Source organism: Marmota flaviventris, chromosome 2 (assembly GCF_047511675.1).
Source record: "Marmota flaviventris isolate mMarFla1 chromosome 2, mMarFla1.hap1, whole genome shotgun sequence".
In the NCBI taxonomy this organism is placed as follows: domain Eukaryota; kingdom Metazoa; phylum Chordata; class Mammalia; order Rodentia; family Sciuridae; genus Marmota; species Marmota flaviventris.
The window spans coordinates 52,519,457-52,530,093 of NC_092499.1; the positions used below are offsets into that span (position 1 = coordinate 52,519,457).

At 31.3% G+C, this 10,637-nt stretch overlaps 1 pseudogene; it reads left to right on the forward strand.

The window, feature by feature from the left end:
* The first annotated feature begins 4,795 nt into the window (after positions 1-4,795).
* Positions 4,796-6,122, forward strand: LOC114088006 (thioredoxin reductase-like selenoprotein T pseudogene; annotated as a pseudogene).
* Positions 6,123-10,637: the final 4,515 nt, after the last annotated feature.

A 10,637-nucleotide genomic window follows, 5' to 3' on the forward strand; every position in this document is an offset into this window, starting at 1 on the left:
GATGCCAGTGACCTAATGTAACCTAATGGTATAAATAAAGTCAGCAGCTAAAACAACCAGCCATTTTGCCTCTGCATCTTGCTTCTATCTCCTTTTGTTTCCTTACATAACAGCATGTCCATCCTCCAGTATGAAATGGTAAATTGGGGGGAAATATTTGATCATTGAGAGGGTAGACATATTTAGACTTAATCTAGACACAAATGACAGTTTGATCTTGAGTAAGAACACAGAGTTCCATTCATAATGGGAAAATAAAATATCAGCATACCTATAGGAGATAGATATAGTAGATTGGTAAGAGTTTGTGTAAGTTTCACTTTGAATTTTCTCTTTTCATAGATGAGTAAACATCAGATTGACAAACTACATGAGCTTGGGATAAGAATTGTGACAGATATGAGAACAGAGAATGATACAATATAGTCCTGCAGCTCAGGAAGTGTGCAAGGAAGAGTAGACAGGCATCACAAAGGGAAGATTGAGATGTTTGAAAAAGTGTGAGGCTTTGTACATATTCTTGAAATCTTCAGCCTACTATTGAAATTACAAAACTGAGATAGTTCATAGTTTTGACACAGATCACACTTTATCTTTTGGATGATGGCAGTTTTTGCAATCTGGATTTTGGCTGTTGCTGTGATCAAAAAAGAAAATATGTAAATGAGGATATATATTGAAACAGGAAATGAAGGTGAATTGTGCCATGCTCAACAGGTTAACACACCCCTTTGTAAGAAAGAGTGGTCACTTAAAATAGAATAAAATGTTTCTTTCAATGTGATTTTCAAATATCTGCTTTATTATTTTGATATAAATTCATATTATAGTAGCTAATGACTTAAAACAGATATGCTTAGTGTTCCTTTCGATTTATGAGAATCATGACAAAAGATTACTGTGAGACACTAAAGAACCCAAGAACTGAGGAAGTTTCAGTAACTTTGATATACTCATCAGTGGAAGTAGAAGACTATGTGGGTTAGATGAATCACAATATAAATGTTGGGCAGTACTATGAATACACTTCTGCTTCTGGTCAGAATTTTAATGTTAGATCAAGCACCATGATATTGTGCTTTCCTTAAGTCTTATTCAACTGCATATATTCAGTGCATAAAGGATATTTAATTAAAGTTTGTAATTTATTTTTCAACCAGTGAAAGAAAAGTCACAGAAAAACAGGTAAAAATTTACAAACATATTAAAGGGCATAATTATAATAACAGATGATGTTATTGAAAGTGAATTTAAGGAAAATGGGAATGTGAGGTAAGTGAATTCCAGTAAATGGTATGTCATAGGACCAAAAGAGTTTAAGGTTCTATTGAGGTCCAAGAGTTTTGTTCATTGAATAATAGAGACTGAAAATAAGATTATTCAGAGCTTGACATTTTATGTTGTGACCAGCTCTAAAATATCTGTGTGCAAATAAATGCTGTAGGAAGAGAAAAAGATGAAAAGTAGTTTTAGAGGATGTCAAAGGAATAAAGTAGGCTAAGAGTGATAGGAATAAAATATTGGAATCAGCATCTAAAAACATTTGCTTTGAAGAAAAGAGTAATTTTAATGGGAAGGAAAAATAAGATCGTAGGGAGCAGAAGGTCAAGCATATTAAGAAGCCTTTTTCTCCTTCTGCCTTCATCATTTGGAATTTGAGTACGTATAGTTATAAACAAAACAATATTTCATAAACAAAAAGAGATATGTATAGTAGGGTTCTTTGAACAATCATATTTGTGGCTATAATGAAGGGCAATCAGCAGGGTTAGTGCATTCCAGTAGATTATTACTAAAATATTCTCATCATGATAGATATAATTTAATAGTATTAAATGCATCTTATCTATAATTATATCTGATATGGAAAATATATCTGCTTCACTCATGTAAAAAATTTTCTGTTCATACTTTTAGCATTTTTACCCAAGTTAAAGGGCATTTTTGCTCTTCAATCAAGAATTAAGTGAAATCAATATTTTTAAAATTTAAAATATAAGAAAAAAGGGACTGATATTTCTTGACTGATATAGCATTCTTTTTAATATACTTTAATTGCAGTGTTAATTTTGAGATCACTTGAATAATATGAAAATTTTACCAAAAGAAAGTATTAAATATTTGAATATTCTTTGAATTTGGAGATGTGAAAGAATACTGTACTTCATGGCATAATCATCGAATATTTTATGCCACATTGTTTTTGGAAAGAAGGGACATTTGTAATCATTATGTAGAGTTTTTATTTGAAAAAAAATGTTCCAGTATTACTTAAAAATTATTTATTACTATTTTTTTCCCGCAAAATTTGGATTCTTGGAATACTCATGAATATATGATAATGCAGGGGTGATGGTTAAACAGTGGAACAGTAATGTTGAAGTACTACATTTAACATTTGAAAAAAATTACTGTTTTGACACAAATTATTTTTTTCCTATGTTTGAAGACTAACTTCAGAATTACCAATTCTCTGCAAAATTCTTAATTTCCCATAGTTAAATTATTTTACCTATTAATTTACACATTTGAAAATATATGTATTTTTTCTATCCATATTGAAATTTAATAAAATTAAATCAAAATATATACACACTCACACATATGACTATATCTTGTTATAATTTAAATTATAAAAGAATACATAAATCCATAATATTTTCCAAGTGTCATCTTTTTAATAAAATCTAAAATGACTTCAAAAGTTTTGTCCCTTTGCATAGAAAAAAATCTTTCAGAGATTTTTATTATGTATTTCTACATCTAAATAACTTATGTTTATCTTTTACACAAAAGCTTATTTTAGTTGTAAATATTAATATTTTTGATTTCCAGAATAGGTTTATTTTAAATATTTAATAATTTTTTTCAGTTAAATAAGGAGTTTCTAAAATTATAAGAAGATATTTACAAGGAAATTTAAGGGAAGACATTAGTAAAATAAATTTCATTCTGAATTAGCTAATTTCACTAAAAAAATACTATTAACTGAAACTACAGTATGGACATAATGAACTTTATTAAAATAAAGTATTATAATATTAGAACTTGACACCTTTATATATTTTAAGACATAAAAATAGAAAATGCTAGATTATGGTGAATTAAATTAATTGAATACAAGGCATAAATAGAAAAAAACACCAACAGAATTAATGTGGAAAACTATATACTAAATTAGTATAGGAAATATTTATTTTTAATAATTTAATGTATAATTTGGGCACAAAATTATACAAGTGATAAATATTTTTAAATCCTTTCTGTTAAAACAATAAACCCAAGGGATTTTATTTCCTTACTATCATATTTGAGAATCATCGGAAATATATTTGACCCAAAATATTTCCTCCATTAGAAGGATTTGTGAATTATATTTTACTTTAAAAACTTGAGTTTTGCAAATTTATATGAGTGAAACAGAGAATTACTAAATACATTAACAATGGTAAGTGAAAATTTGAGCAGCTAAGAAAAACACCCAGGGTGGGTCAGAGTTTCTAGGGTTTAATATGTGGCAAGAAAAATTTTAGATGGTAATTATGAAATTGAGTAGATATCATTTCTGAAGTAGAAACATATGGACACTATACTCAGGACCAAATGGTAATTGAAAAGAGCATAAAGAGGAAAGATCAAGTTAAAAATAAAGTTTCCCACTGCATAGTTATTTCTGTGCACAGTGATATACTAATCTCTTGCAAAATAACTATTAAAAAAACACTAATAATAATATTTTTTATTTTGATCAGAACTCTGGACTTAGAAATCCTGTTAAATTGTGTCCATGATAATATCATTTTATTTTTAAAAGTACATCGTAAATTCCAAGTTATATCATACAGTGATTATATAAGAATTAATCATTTAGGATTTATAATAAAAAGAATGTGTATAAATTGCTGGGTAAATGGAAGCAAATTTCAGATTTGTAATCAAAGTATGGATAATACCTGAACATGTACTGAAAGATCAAGTATTCAATTATAGTAAAAGTAATGGCTATTTTACTAAGACAATTTAATTTATATTGTAGCATCCTGTTTTGCATGTATTGTAGATGCCAAGAAGAATCAAATTATTTATTTAAATTTCCATGACTTAGAAAATAGAAAAAAGTTGTCTTGTTGCTTTGGAAAACTAACATACACAATTTTATAAAATTTTTCCGTTTTTAAATGTTATAGTTCAATCACCCATAGATATAATATGCAAATTCTTTTAATTTTCATAATTCTCTAGGTCATTTTGTCAATGAGAGTTTTGCAAAATTTCATTAGTGGGAGAATATTTGAGTTGATATGGGGATACATACTAATATGCTAATATTCATGAAGAATTTAGATAAAAATTCTATCACCTAAAATATATTAAAACAAATTCCCATTGATAAAGAGAAAGGACAGAGAGGACTTCATTAAGGCTTATTTACTAATCAATTTATTATGTTAATTCATGTGCCCCAAAGATGAAAAATTGAAAAATCATATTTACTTAATGCATTTTAACATGAAATTCTCTAACATGTTTCAAGGAGACCTATCGATTCTTTTGACACTTCCCCAAAACTTAATTTTTATGCATTATTTTTTTATTCGAGAGTTATTTTCTGTATATTTTATCGCAGCTTTAAGATTTTCAATTCCATTGAGCAAGACAATAAGAAAATATTTCCTAATCTGTATTTTTATAATGGATAGATTGAAACTAATATAGGAAAAAGACTTTAAGTGGGGGAGCCGCCGGCGGCGAGGCTCTGGGCGGCCGCAGTCTCAGTCTGAAGGCGGCTGCAGCGGCAGTCTCGAGTAAGATGAGGCTTCTGCTGCTTCTCCTGGTGGCGGCGTCGGCGGTGGCCCGGAGCGAGGCCTTGGCCAACCTGGGCTGCGTGCCCAGCAAGAGGTTAAAGATGCAGTACGCTACCGGGCCGCTGCTCAAGTTCCAGATTTGTGTTTCCCGAGGTTACAGGCGGGTGTTTGAGGAGTACATGCGGGTTATTAGTCAGCGGTACCCAGACATCCGAATCGAAGGAGAGAATTACCTCCCTCAACCAATTTATAGACACATAGCCTCTTTCCTGTCAATCTTCAAACTCGTATTAATAGGCTTGATCATTGTTGGCAAGGACCCTTTTGCTTTCTTTGGCATGCAAGCTCCTAGCATCTGGCAGTGGGGCCAGGAGAATAAGGTCTATGCATGTATGATAGTTTTCTTCTTAAGCAACATGATTGAGAACCAGTGTATGTCAACAGGTGCATTTGAGATAACTTTAAATGACGTGCCTGTATGGTCTAAGCTGGAATCTGGTCATCTTCCATCCATGCAACAACTTGTTCAAATTCTTGACAATGAAATGAAACTCAACGTGCACATGGATTCAATTCCGCATCATTGATCATAGCCCCACCTATCAGCACTGAAAACTCTTACATTAAGGGATCTTTGCAAGAGCAGCGTGACTGACACTATGAAGGTCTGTACTGAAGACAGCCAGCTGTTAGTACAGACCAGATGCTTTTTTGGCAGGCTCCTTGTACCTCTTGGAAAACCTCAATGCAAAATAGTTTTTCTGTGCTGGCACGTTCTGGAATTCTGCACATTCGTGGAGTGCAATAATACTGTATAGCTTTCCCCCAACCCAGATTCACCCAGTTAATAGTTTGTCATTTTTTTAAATGTAGACATTACTACTTAAAACTTTTTTCTTAGTCATATTTAAAAAGTAGACAATTGAGTTATAATTTGATTTTTTTCAAAGTGTCTGTTAAATCTTGTGTTTTTATATGATTTTTTTTTTTTTAGTTTAAAGTCAATCTTTGGGGGAATACAGCTAAAGTTCCCAAAAGAGTTTATCAGTCATCTCTAATTTGGTCATGTCCAATTTATATCGTTATCAAAAAACTGCAGATTGTGAACAGTGCATTATACAAGATTATGGGGGAATCTAATATCCAGAGTACTCTACCAATTTGTTTGTATGTGTGCGTGGGTGTGTGATTACCAGAGAACTACTACAAAACCAACTGCTTTTTAAATTCTGTTGTGTAGTTCAGGTGTCTTGCCTTGACCAATCTAATGAATTGATTAACTGGCCTTTATACTTAATAAAAAACTAGCAGATGTCAGTTAAATGAAAGTTTCAGTTTATTGCTCAATGTACTTGTTAACATTGTATTTAATCATCATCGGCCTAATTTTATGTTTTTAACTTAAAGATAATCTCCTAAGGGTTACACTTTAGATTCCCACAAAAAAAAAGAGGTTAATTTACCATTTTTAGAGTTGAAACTCACCTCGTTAAATAAAAGTTCAGTTGAACCTCTTTACAACATTGATACTAAGTGAACAGAAATCACCCAGCATCAGATATCAGAATTCTGTTGTATTTGAAAAATAAGATTGAAAATTTTTTTTAATTTAAATTTACTGATAGTCTCAGTATTCTAAAAAGAAGAGTTTTTAGAAAACTGAAATTGACTAAGACTTGAAGGACAATTTAGCAGAAATAGGACCATAACGTAGAAAAAGAGCCATCGAGCAGCAGCAGCAGCCGCAGCCGCAGCTTCCACAGGCTTAACATGGAGAGCCCAAAGTAGGCCTGGATTTACTCATGAAAATAAAAGGATTTAAGGAAAAGTTATGAGGAAAACCCAACATTGGTTTTACCTAACACTTCAGAGTTACAAGACCTAACCCTGTGTGTCATAGGACTGACCTGTTTTGCTATCACTGGGTGTCCTGAAGCACATGTCAGGTAATGGCCTAACTGTTACAGCCTCAGGGAGGAGCACTGCAGTCTCTGAACTGACTGCATGATGTCAGTCTGTGATTCACTGCAGAAAACTGGCCAAGTGGTTATCATTTCCATTCCGAATAGAACCTTTACGTTCTTCAGGGTTAGTTAGTTCATGATTTAAGTTTCAAGCTCCTTCGAGATTGTTATTTAGGTATAATATTTATGTTTGACTAAGGATTAAAAATGTGTTAATCTGATTGCATACCACTCCAAACTCCCCATTTTCTGCAGATTGAACACCCTGTCGAATGTGTCTGGGGGTCTTTCTGTGGCTAATGGACATTCCACTAGTGACAGTTACCTTTATGGCATGAAGCTACTAAAAAACTGAATCTTGAAAGTTCCCATGGGTTTAACAGATCAAACTATGGGGAACCAAAGCTTCAGCTCCAACTTTCTCCATGTTTGCCTTGGGTTGAATAACTTATTTTTTAGAGAATAGCTTTAAGTGGCTTAGACACTGATAAGAGCTATTTTGTTTTATGCTTAGTTCTATTTAAATCTAGAATTTAATGGAGTCTGATTAAAAAAAATGTGGGTCGTGTGAATATGAAAAAATAATATGAGGAAAATAAACTATTTGCGGTGTAAATTTATTATATTCTAACATTTCAAAATTATTAGTTGCTTATAAATTGGTATGGTTGTGTAGTTTATAAATGTCTATGCACTATATTAATTAAAAGACCATAGGATATGTTGGCAGGTTGGCTGATGTTGGCATTTTTTACCACAGTTGCCATTGTGGAAGAAATTATTTGTTACATTAATAATAAAAAAAAGTTAATTAAAAAAAAAGACTTTAAGTGGAAATCTAAGTCTAGAAATTTTGTGATGAAATCCTTTAAGGTAATGGAATTTGGGTAAAACTCATGTTGAATTTTTGTGTTGTTTTTAGGTATCTTTTTATTAATGTAGCTGTAATATATGGGGGAAATATTGGTACAGGGTATAAACACATTCTGAGATATCCTGACAAGAAGTTATTAGGAATATCACTACCATAGAAACATGTCCTTTGTTAAAACATTTACAACCTGAGAATTCTCCTCAGGTTGTAAAGTAAGTCATCGTTCCATAATACAGCTATTTCTGCATTCTGTGAACTATGGGAGTAAATAAATACAGCACTGCAATGTATACAGAACCCACCAATATTGTTCAGTATGCAAGCGCACAACAGTGGCGCCTATGGATACACAGTGTTTGTATGAAAGAAAAAATGAGTGATTAATTAGTAATATAGCCCTCAAACTTATTTTCACAGATACATGACAAATTATGAGGAAATATCAAACTAATCAAAACTGAAGGACATTCTACAAAAGATTTGGCCAGCACTCTTCAAAAATGACCAAGTCATCATGTTGGAGAAAGACTGAATATTGCCACAGATTAGAGATGAAGGTGATATAATGAAATTTAACAGGATATCATAGATTGTGTTCCTGGGCAGAATCAAATCAGTCGTTTGATTAGTATTGCAAAGTTCAGTTTTGTTCAGTTCTTTGTCCTGATAAATAAACCATAGTTATGTAAGATTTTAAGATTAGAGAAAACTGTTTAAAGCCTATGTGGGAATTTCTTAACAACTCTTCTGCATAACCCAAATTATTTGGAAAAATAATTTAAAATACACTGAAGCAAGATATTAAAATATTTCTAGGAAAGGAGCAATGATACATATGAATTATTTATAAAATTCCAATTTTAAATTGCTTTACTACATACTCTAGGATTAGTATATGACTGTAATTTTTTTCTTTTTAAAATATCAAAACATTAATTATAGTTTTCAAAATTTCAAATACAATCTAAGCACATTATCCTCTTTTTCCCATTAGGTGTATTTCCTTGATTGTAATGTATTTTGCCATAATTAATAATTCTAATATGTTTGAAAAATATGATTTGAGAGAAATTTGGTTATTAAAAATAAATGAAAATTATTGTATAAAATCTTGATACTGTTGCTCTAACATTTCTCTATTATTTTCCATTTTACACTTGTTTACTTTGGATATTTTAATATATTGTTCATAGTCATTTTAAAACCTTTCTGATAATTCCTGTACCTGACTATAATTTTGATCATTGCTTTGTCTCTCTAGAGTGATATTCTATGATTTTATGTCTTATAATTAAAAAAAAAATCCAACAGCTTTCTACTGTCACATGTTAGTCAGCTCAGCCTGATGGTGAGAGTCTGGGCAGGGGTGAAGTGTGTGGGGGTGTTTTTGTCCTCTGCCCCATTCTGGGCAGGTAACATCCTCTTTTGTTCTGCTGCAACCTCATTCTAATGCAAGGATCCCAATTCTAGGCTTTCATATTGTGACTTTCTTGATGTTTCTGCTGATTTCCTGGCTAATGTTCTGGGGCCAACCATATCTATTCCTGCCATTCTCCATTTTCCGTTGTCACAATCAGAATTTATTAGTTTTTTAGGTAAGATTTGTTTTCACATCTCCACAGCAGCCTCAAATGCAAATCTTAACTCTGTGCCACACTCCTTTGTGGTACATATAGAAAATTATCTTTAAATAGTTCTTCATTTAACATTGTTCTCCTGGGTATTTTGGTTTATTCAGCATTACTGGAAGTTACAGTGCTTAAAATAGGTAAACAAAAAGATTTTTTAAAAAATGAATATAGAACACAAAGTGGCTTACTCAGTTGTAGGTGGCAAAAATAAACTAGTGATGCATTTTCTTGTAATTATTGCTGTAATAGGTTCACCACACCAAAATGAAATAAGTGAAATATGACAGTGGTATGTACACAAAGCAAGGGAGTGATGCTCCGGTTCTGCATGCATGTGCATATGTGTATGCTTTATTAAATCTAATGACAATTACCTGTGATTCTGTGATAAGCTTTAGATAATGATATTTTAAAGGACTAAGTAAAAATGCATTTGAATACATTTGTAGAATATATATATATATATATATATATATATATATATATATATATATATATATATATATATATATAATCTCACTGGGAAATTACTGTTACAAAGCTGCCATTACTCAGAATATAACTTTTGACAACAGCAATTGTAATCATACAAATTCAAGTTCATCTATATGATGATGAAGGTTGAGCAAAAGGAAAATAATGAAAATTTTTGATGGATTCCATGAGAGTCACACAAAGTGAAGTTTAATTTTTCTTTCAATCATTAATAAAATAATTAATTTTGAATATGTATTTAATATGTACATATTTTAATGTTATTACTCATGTAAATTAAAAGTAAGACAAAGATTAGTCATTTATTTTATGAACGATTATTTTCAAAATTCCATTTAATAGTATGGGCAGAAGAAACATATTCTTATATTCAGTTATCTTTTAATAAAATAAAACAGGAATAATTTATGACTTTTATTGATGATTACTTATCTATTTATTGATTTATTTTTGAAGTCTCAGTCAATCCAGGTACTGACTTTTGAGCTTACAGACATATAGTTCCTGTCCTATTAGTGTTGATATGCAGAGAATACAGACAGTGCCAAATCCTGGCATCACATCAGGATGGCCCAGTGACATAGATATGAAGGAATTGCTACAGAAGCAAGAAAAGGGAGTCACACAATTCACTTCTTTAAGTTACTTCAAAGTTTATTTGAAAAGGTAAATATTGAGGTATTCAAGAATTTTTTTAAATTGACACATGAGGTTAAGAGCAGAGCATTCTAGGCAATGGTAAGAACCTAAACACTAGAGCATTAAATTGGATGGCCCAGTTAGGAAGTGACAAGAGGTTCATCAAAGTTGAACTTAGGGTTATTAGAGAGAGAAAGTTAAACCATGCATATAGTGACTTACATAAGGG